Below are 14,511 nucleotides of genomic sequence, written 5' to 3'. Positions count from 1 at the left end.
AAAGGAAAATAAAGATCTCGAGCTGATGTTTCACGCATGTGGAGTTGAACTCGTGTATACAAGCCGCCGCGGCCATTGAAACGCGCTTTACAAAATTAAAAATGTTTAATTATGAGGATTGAGCAGAGTGGGTACACTAAGTGCCACTGGAGACGAGCTCACGTGAGAAGCGACTTGTCTCTGGTACGAAAATGTTCAGAGCGCGCAGAGCGTCATAGTGGCTCTGTGCTCTACACGTGTATAACACCTTCGAAGGTGGGAGGAAAGAGGCCGGCATTTCTTTTTTTTTTTTTCCGCGCGTCGGGGATTAAAACCAGCAGGCTTATCTCGGAACAAAGAGATAGCGGGAAAAGAGAAAAGTTTTGCTAGGGCATTTTATCAAAACGTCGACAGCGAGTGTGTGTGAGCAAGGCTCGCCTTTGCGACATGGGGTCGTGGTGAGCGCGTGAGCGCCTTTCCTCCCGTTACCAACACCCGCGAGAGCTATCCTTGCATTTCCTCTTTTCTTTTTCGGCATTCTTCCAAGCTGGTGACACGCCACCGAGGAAGCTCTGTCGAGCGCTCTCGGAAATACTAAGTTGGCTGACAGCTCTTTGCGGACGCTGCGGCTCATGCACCGTAGAGGAATGAGATGACACACATTGCGGGTTGCTTGCGTGATTTTGTGAGTGTCAACTGAAACTTGTTGCAAGTCGTGTGTAAAGCGTTTCCGTTTCACACGAGCACGTATTTGAGCGAACACACTGCAGCGGAAGCGCGATGGCGTGGCAATATTTCTACGTTTCGCGCTTGCAACTTTGCGCTGCGTAGCACATACAGAGCCAGTTTGAGCTGATTCTGAGGTGCCGCTTACGTAGCGTTATACTATACAAGCTGTTCCCCATAATTTGAGCCAAAGTTTAAAAATGAAAGGCACTCCGCACGCGAGTTAAACCGAATGCATAATGTTGGCACTGGCCTAGAGTTACTCAGGAAACTTTTTATTTTCCCCTTTACTAGCGGATTAGTTATGTTTAATTAATCAGCTTTTTAAGTACTGGCTGCAGACCCCAAGTGTGATACGCAAAGTTGTAGAGCCCCTTGAGAGACCGCTTAATAAATTATTTCCAACACGATATATCTCACGTGGTCTTTTTTTGCGTGTTCCAACGAGAGCCCGCAAAATATGAAAAGCGTGGACACACAATGAAGGAAGAGGTCAGGAAAGTTGGCAGCCGAGTACAGGGTGATGGAAACTGTAAATAGACAACCAGGAGTCATCAGCAAAAACGTGAGAGAAACGGAGACAGTTAATTGGATACAAAGATTGGATACAAAGATTGGTACCAAAATGGGACCATGGAGATTTACAAGAATGAGAAGAAATTGGAAGGAAAAAATCTGTACGATAACACAAAATGCAGTGCCTTGCTAATTGAGGCTGGAACCGGTTGCCTAAGGACAAAAACATACCGGAGAAAATGTTCGGAAATGGATTAGGCATGTGTATGCTGCCGCCAAAATCCGGAGACCATTCATTAAATCCTAATGGAATACGAATGGGTTCACCCAGTCAGAACCGTAAGTAACGTACAGCTTCCAGAAGCGCTTGGGTTCAAAGTGTACGCAAGCGTCAACCGGTCCACAGCCGTGATAAGCAAGAGACGCTTAGAGTATTGGCGGGAAAAAAATGCAGGGAAGAGATTGATGCGACCGGATCTCTTACAGTCATGGCTAGCGGTACAAAGTAGATTTTGAAGGAAAAAAATTAAGATGTATGCAAAAATGCTAGATAAAAAATATCAATAGCATACTTGAATGAATCAAGAAGCCTACGTGACAATTTGTCACCGCCCCGTTTCATAGCGGATGCCAATAAATCATCATCAGCATCGTCATAATCATCATCATCATCATCTGCAGCAGCGGCGACCGGCCGTGCGGGGAAAAGAAAGAAAAAGAACCAGAAAGCTCGCCTTCGCGCAAGCGTTCACTGCAAGCGTTTCCCGGTAAAGATTACGGTTGCACAGGCTGCAGTTGCCGGGAAGCGGCAACTGTGGTGGCCGGTCTATAGTTAACGCCGCGCGTCGCGGCTCTGTCAGTTGATGCATTGATCGGTGCGATGCCTCAATATATCGCCATATGAAAACATGTATAGAGCTGCGCTCAAATTTCGTATAAGGGACCATCGTAATCGTCGGTCAATTTTTTTTTTTTTACATTTGACAATGTCTCTCCCCGTCTTAGTAGCTCAGTTTTGAAAACAGTATCAAGTGCAACCTCAGGAACCACTGCAGACTACACCTTGCTGTTTCTATTATACTAAGACTTTACTGTCAAACAGCGCTTAGGTTTCTGTGCGCAATTACGATTCAGCTGGCACACTTCTTCCTGTTGCCGTGGTTTTTCCTTGACAGAGTCAGGAATAATATGCCCAGGCACAGAAGTGCACGTTACATTTCACAGACTGCCGTAAAGCCTGCGAGCAATCAAGCTCGTGTAATTTAAGCTAGATATGTAAAGCTAGATATGTGTCATTTGCACCTTACATATCTTCGAAAAGGATAAAAAAAAGTTAGGATGTATTCTGATTGATCACATGTGCAGACTACGGGATTAGCTGCCTTTGCAAGCCCTATACTGTGTCAACTGTAGTCGGCTGCGAAGAAGCGCCGCTGTTTCATTTCTTTTCCTTCCTGAGCTGGTACCGCTGCAGATGGATAAATGCAAACAAGCGTGGAAAGTTATTGAGCAAAATAATCATAGGCTCCTTTTTGTTGACTTGATATAGACGCCATTTCCACGCGCCAACATAAAGTTCAGAGACTAAAATTAGTCTTAAAGGGCAGTCACTCAGCAGCGAACTTTTTGTTGAGTTCGAAGATAAAGGAAATATACAGCCTGACCATACTTCACCGATATACTTTCGATGTGAATTCCAATTATGATGTGAATAGGAATCAGGCCTTCAAGTATTCCCTATTTGAGGGATGTCTCTGGTTCTCTGTTATCATAAATAAGCATGCCTTAGCACGACACCTACGCTCAGCTACCAGGAAGCAGAATTTTCCGTATATTCCTTGAACTGTTGCCTTGTGCTTATCTATATCCCGTGTGATGAATAATAATTCGACATTACAATTTCGTGATTCTAGTGCGACCATTGAGCCATCATTGGCAAGGGGCGCTGAAACCCTCCGCAACACTTGGCAGGGGGTCACGACTTCCCATTTGTCCTCCTGACTTAAAACACAGATCGTTCCTGCGAAGGCTAGCTGAGGCTCCGGTGCCGAAAGACTAATTTGTTTCCTGGAACCTTGAAAACGCTGTTCTACTTTTCTTGCTTGGTATATTTCAAGATTATAAGCTCAGAAACTCTGCGAGCGGGAGTGGAATGACAGCTGGACGGCTGCCATTGCCATTGAAAGTGTTAGCTGCTCTCTCTGTCGACTCCTTCCTCCAACCAACTTTGTGCAAAATCTGTGCAGCGAAAAGGGAGGCCAGGGCAACTGAGTCGGGGTCTGTAGTCTGGGCAGGTGCATAACGTGAAAGTACTGGTGTGCCTGACGGGATGTTCCCAGCGAGAGCAATACTGAACAAAACTCGAGCTAAAATGCAAGTGGGTGTCGAAGCACAAATGTACAGCCTAAGCGTGGTTAAGAGTACAAATAGTAATTGTGGTAACGAATGCAAATTGCAACAGCTAATATCAAAATGAGTGCGCGTAGATGAATGTTGCTGGAATCTAGGAAATGCACCACACGAAAACGCGTTAATTGAAAGAGCATTCATAAAATGAAATGTTGCCGTCCTGCGGCATAAGGAGAAGAACATGAAGGCGCCGACCGTTAGGCTCCGGCTTATCTTAACTGGCAGCGCAGCTTAGCTCCTCCGAAAAGGCGGTAGTGCCACGTTTGATCCCTGGACCACGAAGGATTTTTATTGGCACTGCTTGATTTCTGATGAACCTGCATGAATTTTCTTTCTAACTATATGACTCAATTTCTCCTTTCATGTTACCTGGCACACGTTCTCTCAAGTCCCTCTTGATTACTGGATCCATTCTGGTTTTAATTCTATTATATCGGCTTTCACCTTGCTTACAAGTTTCATTTGCGACATGCGCTGACGTGCTGCTACACTTTCAGCTTTCTTTTTCGGTAGTAACAAGGTCCGTACATCAGACGAAAAAAAAAAAAAAAGACAGAGTCAAGCGCCTTCCAAGCAATGTCGAGCGTCACGACTTTCTGGGCCAGGGTAAAGTCTTACGGGCTGAAAATTACTCAGGCGTGGTTTCTATTTAGTATGAAGAGTTGCGTTGTCATCGAAAGGTTCACAGGGATAAAAATAATGTCTATACTTGGCATCAAAATTAGAGTCAACCATTCATTCACAATATCGCGGTAACTCTTTTTTTTTTTTTTTTTTTTTTGCGGAACCGCAATTTATAAGCCGTGGAACGGAGAAACAACTAGGTTTTGAGGTGTAGCATTCTCTCCGCAACAACCATTTTCCCAATAGAAAATTGCGATGGTTTGCCATGCACGTCGCGGTAGGCTGCCCCTATAGGCCTGAATCGTCAAAGTAGACGAGAACGGAACGATCCAACGAGCGGATGATTAAACTGTCCATCAGGCAGCAGGAAAAGGCGCGGCGCAATATTGAATACTCACCAACGCACCGTATTGATATCGACAGGGCGAATGAGAATGTCGCCCATGGTTAGCCGTGCGTTGCGTCATGGTTGCTTGGGAAAGCTGAAGAACCTTGACGTGCTGGTGGAAAAAAAAAATGGAAAGAAAAGAAAAGATGCGAGCGAGAATTACGGGTACCAGAAATTGCTCTTGCTTTCGCAATCTAGGACTGGGTTTGAGGACGACACTTGCCAGAGCCCGTTGCGTGAGCTCTGGTGTGGCGTTGACACTCCTTTGACAGGGGCGTTCATTCAAACTAAAATAGTGTTCTGCAGGCTATGGGAGAGCAGAAGCTTAAACATACGTTGTCCTGTGACGCAACAGCCTGGTCAGATAAAAAAGAAAGGAGGAAGAATAGATCTACGCAACGCGAGCCCTTAGGTAACTCAAGAAGAACAGGTAGAGAAGAAATGATGACCTTACATAAGCATGGTAATAGGATGAAGCTGAGTCATGATCATTATTATTAGATTAATTAAGCTCACTGCAAGGCCATTACAGAAGTCCATGGTCATGCACTGTTAAGGGGGCCCGAGCCACTTTTTATCGAACCGGAGAAAGCCGCAAAATGTACTTCAGTGTGTTCAGCAGAAATGGAGTTATTGGCAATCAAACACGGCCTCCGCTATGCTCCCGTTCCTTCATCGATGCCTTGCACTGCGAAGGCTACGGCACAGTTTAGCGTGCCCACAACGCTCCCCCTTCTAGATGTCATTGTCGCGCACAGTTGAAATTTCATTCGGGATGTTAACGTGGACGCCACGACTTCCGCCTTTCGTGCCTAGCACTAAACATAAGCCAAACGCGGTTGCCCTCAGCGAGCCGCAGTGCGCTTAGCCAGTGGACTCGTGGCGGCACCCTGTGGCGGCCACGGTATCTATGCCATGTAGTCAACCGCAGCTTGAGGTCAGCTATCGGCCAATAGCAGCCGCCGAAGGGAATGACGAAATAGTGCGTCCGATGACGAAATACCGCGTCTAGAAGAGAGTGAGGACCGGGCCTTCTATTGAAGAAAGAGCCTTTGACAGAAAGGCGACCTCGTGGTCTCCTTGCGAGCCCCACACACCCGCGGACTAAGTTATTTCACCAAGCCCGAGAGGTGGCCTAGGGCCCCTTTAAACAAAGATGTGCCTTGGGTGGCCTTCAGTATTTTCTGGTAGACAGCAAGCTGGTTAATATGATTTGAAGTGCACACATTTGTGAACTCTATGTGAATTGAATATTCCATGCCTGTACAGCTTGAAAAATGGCATTCGTGTGTTATGCGTATACAGCATTTTTATTGTACAGTGTACACGAACTCTTACATAACGCAGGCACATATAGGTCACTTTCTCTGGTTTAGTTAGTTGTTTTCTTCTCCACAATTATTTTTGTGGACTGAGTACGTCAGTGGGTTGGTAAAATGTGTGTACGTATTCCTTAACCGTGCGTTGCGATAGCCGGCTCCAATGTAGCCTGCCTTCCTATCTGTGTACAGTTATTAAACAATAACAAAAAATGCAAGGCCAATCACTCTCCAAGCTATCTGCGTATTCTCTTGTTCTGCGGCGATCCACTCCGCGTTATGCCTGCAATTTTCACATTCTCATCACTCGAACTAACACCGTGCCGCCCTTGACGGCGTTTCCCATTTCCTGCTACTTGGCGTCCATTTTGTAACCGCAGTAAATTATACTCAAGGCTGTTCCAAAGAGAGAGAGAGAGAGAGAAAGAAGGGATGAAAGAAAAGGCAGTGAAGTTAACTAGATTTTGTCCAGCTTGCCACCCTACACGTGGGGAGGAGGATAGGGGAGGGAAACGAAGAGATTAAGCGTTAAGGTAGAGACTCTTATGAGCTTAGCAGGCGGATGATGCTGTATCTACTGCAGCTGGGACACTGAGAACACTATTGAAAAGTGCCTGTAATCAACACCCTCATCATTTACGTCTAATGCAGTACAATACCTTCTTCCAGAGGCCTCTAATCACTCTCGTTTTGTCTCGGCAGACTCCTTTCTATTCCTGCCAATTTCCTATGCTCTGCACACCACACAGTCATTTGCCCTCCTCGACTACATTTCTTATCCCTTGATACCCTTGATGCCAATAGATGACGTAAAAAACGTGGCGGCTATGGCGTGTTTCTGGCCCCGAAATGACTTCTAACGCATGCAGTCCGCATAGGCGTAGCCTTAGAGATCCGCTCCAGTTACTCAAAAGTAACCGTCTATGGGGCATGAATTTGGACATCACTTAATCTGTTACTCTAATGCACCAGCCGTTATCAGCTCTACACAATATGTGGCCAGCCCAGTTCCAATCGTTCCTTTCCATGACAATTGGCTGCGTACAGCATAAGTACAGAGCGTCGGGTCGCCGTGCTGAAGTGTGTTCTGTGGCAGTGACGAAACGAGTTCCACGCAACGGAGGTGCACCAGGGAATGCGAGACGTGGAAGAGAAGAAGCGTATCTTTAAGGTATCTTTAACAGCCGATATCATTTGAAAATGGCTCATAGTTCTTTAGGTGGAGCTGCGCTAACAGGGAGTAAAAACCTGCGGCGAAACGCTACCCCGAGGACGGCCCCGTCGTCACACTTGTTCTCTTCCACGTCTCGCATCCCCTCGTGCCCCTCCGTTGCGTGGAACTCGTTTCGTCACTGCCACAGAGCACACTTCCGCGAATTTGATACGGCGCGTGTCGAGGTTCGCTAGTGGATCAAGGACTTCGCGACAATCTCCCGGGGGGCCGCGTTCAGTCTAAGATGGCTCGTGAGCTCTTCGTCCGCGTCCCGGATTGTGCCTTCTAGTCAGGCGAATGAGCCAGCGATAGAACTCCACGGAACTAAGTGCAGCTATAATCTGTATAAATGTTAGATGTTCAAGAATATTAGCGGACGCACCAAAGGACATATAGGAATGTACAGGTAAAGAAATGTTCTGCTAATGATAGTGTGGCACGAACGAGAGTAATATGAATTCATATGAGAGTCATACGAATTCCATGCGGCGATGTTCGAAAGGAAGGGCCAAGTCTACCATACATGCGTACAAAAGCTAATCGGATTGAACAGAAAGAAGTTAGCACGCTCATGAGCTTCTGACGCAAATATTGAAAGCAGAAGAACAAAAGGCACGCGCATTAATGTCGGCTACTTTAGCTACGGTGATAGGAATGCGCACACTTCTCCGACTTCGGCGCAGGCTTTGCCGTCGTTGGCTGGTCGATCATGAATTGGTCCAGAGCATTCCATTCAGTTATAAGCGTTGAACATTGTGAAAATTCAAGGAAATGTGTTGTTCATGAAAAAATATTAGATCACGCATTTAGCGCCCTCTTTCTTGTGTGGCTGCTATAGGCAAAATATTTCTTGTTTATCTAAAAATAAAAGTATAACAGAAAAAATTCTGGGTGAGACGACTAGGGGTTAGTGAATAAAATGCTTAGTACTGCGCTGCTTCCAGTCGGGCGATTGTCACCGCTTGGAACAACAACGCCAGTCTCTCGAAATTATTTCAACATACTAGAGCTTAAGTCTATTAGAGATGCAGATGTTCTGGGAGCGTCTAATCACACGCCACAGGCCCTTAAAGCCACACGAGGGCCTTTCGACACTTGAATGCCTTACGGTAGACACGCTGCGCGTTTTTCGGTGCACGTGATCTGCCTCAAACCTTTCCTTTTCCCTCTAACTGTTTTTCGCTCATCCAATTACCCTCACGACTTGTGAAATAGCCAATTCAAGAAAGCTTCGATAGCCTCCTTCGCCTTTCCGTTCCATTCATTCTTTTCCAGCTCTAACCAAACGCCAGGTTTCTTTTTTTTTTTTTCATTTGATCGCTATCACGAGCGCGCTAAAACATTCCGTTACAGTTTAGAAGAGAAAAGGTCTCCCCCCCCCCCCCCCCCCTCGATAGCACTTTTTACAATTTTTTTTTTACTTTTCTCGCCCGTTTCCCGGTCGCTGGAATATTTCCAGTCACAAGCGCGTTCATCACGCCAGCACGCGATACTAGCATGGCGCCAAGGTTCGCCGCGAGGAATCAGACTGCGTAGCACGCGACGCTCGACCGACCGACGCGTGCTGCGATGTACGATCTTTTCCGGCCGGGTTCCAACACCGCTTGCGGCAGTCTCTCTACGTAGCCGAGAAGCCAGAAACTCGGTATAACCTCTACGGAAGCTGTGCGTCACCTTTTTCGTCCCGTGCGCTGGCAATGTCGCACCTGTGCCGGCACTTACGTGCCCGTCGATTTGCGCTGGCACGCGATGTTGGCATGCTTTGCTCCATGATCGAAAGCCGGTCTGAAAGTATAAGTCGCGTCTTCGCTTCTTGCCTTCGCCTTGATATCAGCAGAGTGCGCGCACGCGCACGCGCACGCACACGCACACGCACACGCACACACACACACACACACACACACACACACACACACACACACGCACACACGCACGCACGCACGCACACACACACACACACACACACACACACACACACACACACACACACACACACACACACACACACACACACACACACACACACACACACACACACACACACACACACACACACACACACACACACACACACACACACACACCGTTTTAATTATTTCCGGAAGCACCTGTTTCATGTCTTCTGCGACTTTTAGCCTGTTTGCGCGTTTGCCACGTTTATAGCAGTCAGTAGCGTGGACCCATGCGCTCCGTTGCCATATGCCACTCCGTACTGTGCGCTGGCCAACGTGTTTTCGGCTTTCACGCTGGACGAGGAAGTTACAGTTCGCAAGCACGCCCGCCGAGCCTCGCTGCCCCTCGGACGCGGGGGTGTCAGGTGCCGCGAATATTTCTCCACTTGCGCAGCACCGGATGCCGCATGTCTCAACGATGTACGCGGGTTGCTCGCTCCTCGTTGGTGTTAACGACTCCTTGCAAAACCACCGCGCCGCTGCTCCCGTTCCGAGGGGCGGCTCTACATGCGCGACGCGATGGCGCGGTTGCTCTGCGGCCCGACAAGCCACGGTGCAGATGCGACGAGGCGTTGCGGTTTACCTTGGCCGGCATCACACGCCCCGGTAGCGCAGTGCAACTGCAGCTCGGTTCTCCGCTCCCCTGCTGCGCATTTCCACGCATGCGCGCAACTATAGTGATTTTTTCTCTCTTTCTGACCGTTTCTCTTATCTCCAATATATTCCCTTCCCAGAATGCAAGGTAGCATACCGGACGTGCGTCCGGTTAACCTTCCTGCTTTGCTCTCTTCTATCTTTCCCTCTCTCTCTATGAGCCATGACAATGCTGAGTTGCTTTATTTATTTCGAGAAAATGAAATAAAAGGAAGGTTCAGTATCGTCGGGGTGCGAAGTTCTGTTGAGACTGAAATGACATTTACACCATCGCCGTCTTGTTTAAAGTCAACTGCTGAACTGCGCCGTGGATGAGTGGGGGGGAGGTTAGGGGAGGGGTAGAAGGGGCATTAGCACTCGTTGTTTAGTACCTCTGATTGAGTGACCGCAGTCACGAAATTTAATCCAACCGGTGTATCATTATCGACCTAACTTGGAAGCAACTCGGTTTATACGTGTTCTGCTCAGCCATCGTTGTCCACGTTTCGTTTCGAAACGGTAGCCAACCCGTATGTTTGTACAACAACCCGGTTGAGAGGCCTGACTGCGCCTGGCGAAACCGCTTTAATGACTTAATCATTGTCTCGAGCAGTTATGAAAAAAAAGTGATTTAGCCGGCTGCAACTTTCTTCATCATTAATACACTACCGAGAAAAATTCCGAAATGTATAGCCTATCCCCACGCGTGATTTCGAAACATACAACTACAGGCTTACTTTCTCGTTCATGCGATAGCAAAGATTTCAGTGAAACGAATTGGGCAATTAGACGTTCTCTGCGTTTCATATGGCGAAGGCACTAGCTTGGAGACCTTGCCAAGTGACGATGCAATTTAGTAGAGGTGTCTAATGAAACTCCAAGAACGTTTCCTCCCAATTACATTTCATTAGCATTACAGATGTCATGAGTGCTCATAGGCATTATTAAATTCGAAGGATCTGAGTCCTCGTAATAGAAGACGATCGCCCTAAATCGTATTTATTTTTCTCATTTCGCGAGCCACATGCAGAAAGCCAGCGGTGGCGATGTAATATGCGCTGGCATCCGGCGGCAACTCATCTGCTTTCTCAGATCAGTTGTCAGAGTCACGCCTTGTCAAGTTTCTGTACTCAATTTCCAATTTTCCCCTCTTGCATAGCATAAACCTGGCACCAAACTTCACATGTTGTCCCTCAGGTGAACCTGTCCTTGAGAGACAAAGTCACAAAGGCTTCTGGTGTTGAAGCTGCCTATTGTCATAAATTTCAAAATAGTTCGACTGGTTGACGATCGATCGTGAAAACGCATGGTTGTTTGCCTGTGGCCACGTCCTACGGGGTGTCGTGCTATCTTTTTCTTTTCCTTTCTTTCTAGTGACGCACGCAGTTCTCTAATGCGTCAATGGCCATTAGCTGTGAACGACCGTTTTCACGCGAGACAAATTAACCGAATAACGGCGCCCTTCAGAGTTCACGCTGTGTCATTGCCTTTCTAGATTTTGGACCGTCGCTCTCATGACCTGGCGTGTTTCTGTACCTGTGACTTTGGACAAAAGCTTCGTAAGGAAACGTGGCAGCGAGCACGTTCCTACATACGAGCTCCCGCAAGGCGGTGACACCCCCTGTAGTGTTGTCTGCTGCATCGTTAAACGTAGTCTGCCTGTTGACGCAGACGACACGCACCCGCGTCGTGTGAGACCTCCTGTGCTCCGTGAAAAACAAAAAAAAAGATAGAAGAAAAGAACGAACGAGCAAAAGAAGAAACGAAACGAACCAACGCTGTGAAACAAGCCATGCAGTCTAGACATCGTACGCTAGTCGCGTGCAGAAAGGTCTGCAGACGACAAACAAAGTACCGCCTCTAATAATTGTCTTCGTCGACAAATAGACAGTCTTGATTGATAGACTAGCTTCGGTAGCGGAGTAACAAGGCTTAAAAAAGCAGCTCAGGATCCTGAATTGTGCTATTGCGTCCTCCACCTACTCCTTCCCTTATCGGCAATGTATGTTTTCTCGGAAGAGTAGGTAGTCTCCGACGCCTTTTCCGACGTTCTCAAGCGAAGTTGCTCGAAGCGTGCAGTGCCCCGATGTCGAAGCCATTGTTCTCTCCATCATCGCCGTCAATAGAGCGCGCATCCGTCATGGATCGACGCCTGACTTCCAGGGGCGCGCAAATTATTTTGCCGTGATGAGCGCAAAAAGCCAACGTCACCGGTGACGTCAAGGAATTGTCGCGCGAGAAGAAAGCAGATGCTCTCTCCAGTACAACAACGCTTTCATTTCTGTACTGGAGAATTCTGTATTTGCAATTATGCGTAACAAATTTTGTAATACCGATGAGCAAACTAACGTTAAAATAAAGAACTCGGATAAGATTCACTTGTGCTAAAACAGTTCGATATCGTTGATTACGACATCGTCGCACTTCCCACTAACAAGCTACAAAAGCAAATGCAGCTGCCGAGATCTATAATATCCATTGCCGAAACTTAAACTGCTGCGTTCTTCTTTTCTCATTGAGCAAAACGAGCAAAAAAGCAAATGATGAGTTTAACACACTGTCGTAACTACTTCGTGAACCTAAGATCCCTAATAGTGACTTGTAAATATTATTGCGAAGTAAACTCTCTTGCATTTTACAGCCAAGCTGTATATGGCTAGGGTTCCATGAATTTTTGTTCTCCGCGAACGAAAACCATCATCATCAATGGCTCATACCCCGTAAGCAAGCAAAAAATGCAATGGCTCATAGCCCCGTAAGGCAGAGGCTACAACCACTGAGCAAATTGAAGCGAGCAGTGCTTAAATTATTTCCAATCACGCATACAACATACAGAACGGCATATCGAAGACTGTCGTCATCAATGGCTCATATCCCCGTGAGCAATGGCTCATATCCCCGTAAGCATGAAAAAAAAAAATGCAGTGACATATTCCCGTAAGGTTCATGGCTATTCACTTTGCGTGAATTACATGCGATGACACCTGTTGTCGTTGTCGGTGATTTCAATGTGGATGTGTCAGTACCGAAAAGGGAGGGGTTTAGGGGTTCCATGTTGCTGACATATCCCTTGCTATGTCACACCAGTCCGACCCAACCAACCACCCTGCGGCGTGTGTGCATCGATTTGACATTATCAAAGAATGTGATTGAAGTCGCGAGTGAAATAATGATTACCCATCAGGACAATAAATGAGTTTGTACCTTTCTTCAAACTTATGTGTCACCTCCGTGTCGTGCGCTAAACAGCTTCTCTTGTCAACCACCTTCACAGAGTGGAATGGCTCATGATTTTTGCTTGCTATCATTGCTTCTTCTAAAAAAGTCCGAGCGTTCCTTCCTTTAAGCTTTCAAGCGACAATGCTGCGGCTAGGACAATCATAATCAAAAAGACTACATGCCTCTCAGAGGCAAGGAAAATCAACACACCTGGGTTACAGTAGCTGTTTATCGTTTACATTGTTACTACGTCTATCTACACCTCTCGGATGATTAGTTACTTGCCCTAGTAAAGCTTCATGAGTACCATCATCTCCATTCTCACATTATCATCATTTGGTGCCGCAAGACAAATCGCATAAAAAAAATTAAATTATGGGGTTTTATGGGCCAAAACCACTTTCTGATTATGAGGCACGCCGTAGTGGAGGACTCCGGAAATTTCGACCACCTGGGGTTCTTTAACGTGCACCTGAATCTAAGTACACGGGTGTTTTCGCATTTCGCCCCCATCGAAATGCGGCCGCCGTGGCCGGCATTCGATCCCGCGACCTCGTGCTCAGCAGCCCAACACCATAGCCACTGAGCAACCACGGCGCATAAAGAAATCGCATAAAGAAAATAGAGCTTTTAGGTGGCTTTGCGTAAGTTGTTGTCCAACCTTGCTCTCAGTTTCTGGTTCTGTGACAGCCGTCAGAAGGCTGTGTGCGAATTCTTTGAGTTCTTGTTACGCCGTCATTTTGTCGTCATTACGTCAACTCGCTATCTTCTGCTTCATCTAATGGCGAATAAGAACCTACCGTCTTTGTGCTCTGCCACTTGGCGTCGCGTCTTTGTGACGATGTATTGTTGAGGAAAAGGGACACGATAGCTATTAAGCTGCCGACCAACATGCATGATAATTTGTTGAGGGTATTGTGTGATATGTAGACTCTGAGAGTGGTGGCGTGAGTATATGTTTATGATCTTTGTCAGAAAAGTTGCAAGAACGAGCTCATAAAAGAAAAAAATATATTTATTCGGCTTACAAAGTGATCACTACAAATCTTGCAATGTAGTCCATTCGGCTCTGCCTACGCACAACTTCTGGAGGTAAGCGCTGAGCCACGCTCCCTGCAAAGAAGATGAAATAGCGCCTCTTTCCTACATGCAACCACTCTGTCCCTCTTTCGGAGGTCTTGGAAGCAAGCAGAGAAACCTTCATCCAGTATGCTTTAAACAACAGTTCGAATTGTTGCCATATATTTTCATGACGCTTCCCGTCAGCGGCGATATCACATGGGGAAAAAGAAAATCTGGCAAAAACCATCTCATGATGAATGTCGACGTTAATGCTATTAGCATTGAAGCAATGCAGCGACACACGGCTTCGCCGCCGCCGAAACGCGCCATACATGAGGCCAGTATGCAGCCGGGCTCATCTATCGTGCTTCCCTCTGGACAAGCAGCGCCATCTAGTGCTGCCGCCGCGAAGTCTGCGCGTGGCACGTGTTGGTCATATATTCAGAAAATCTCGTCAGAATATGTATGGCG

The 14,511-nt window shown here is 47.0% G+C and overlaps 1 long non-coding RNA gene across 1 annotated transcript in view; it reads right to left on the bottom strand.

Annotated features, from left to right (window-relative positions):
- The window catches only part of LOC129386262 (uncharacterized), a 141,146-nt gene extending 126,947 nt beyond the window's left edge, over positions 1 to 14,199 (bottom strand). The window contains exon 1 of the long non-coding RNA XR_008613704.1: positions 14,007 to 14,199. This is a non-coding gene — a long non-coding RNA (uncharacterized lncRNA). The remainder of the gene's footprint in view (positions 1 to 14,006) is intronic.
- Between the last annotated feature and the right edge of the window lie 312 nt (positions 14,200 to 14,511).

Source organism: Dermacentor andersoni, chromosome 4 (assembly GCF_023375885.2).
Source record: "Dermacentor andersoni chromosome 4, qqDerAnde1_hic_scaffold, whole genome shotgun sequence".
Lineage (NCBI taxonomy): Eukaryota > Metazoa > Arthropoda > Arachnida > Ixodida > Ixodidae > Dermacentor > Dermacentor andersoni.
Note: the sequence above shows the minus strand (reverse complement) of the source record. Positions and strands in the feature narration are given on the sequence as shown.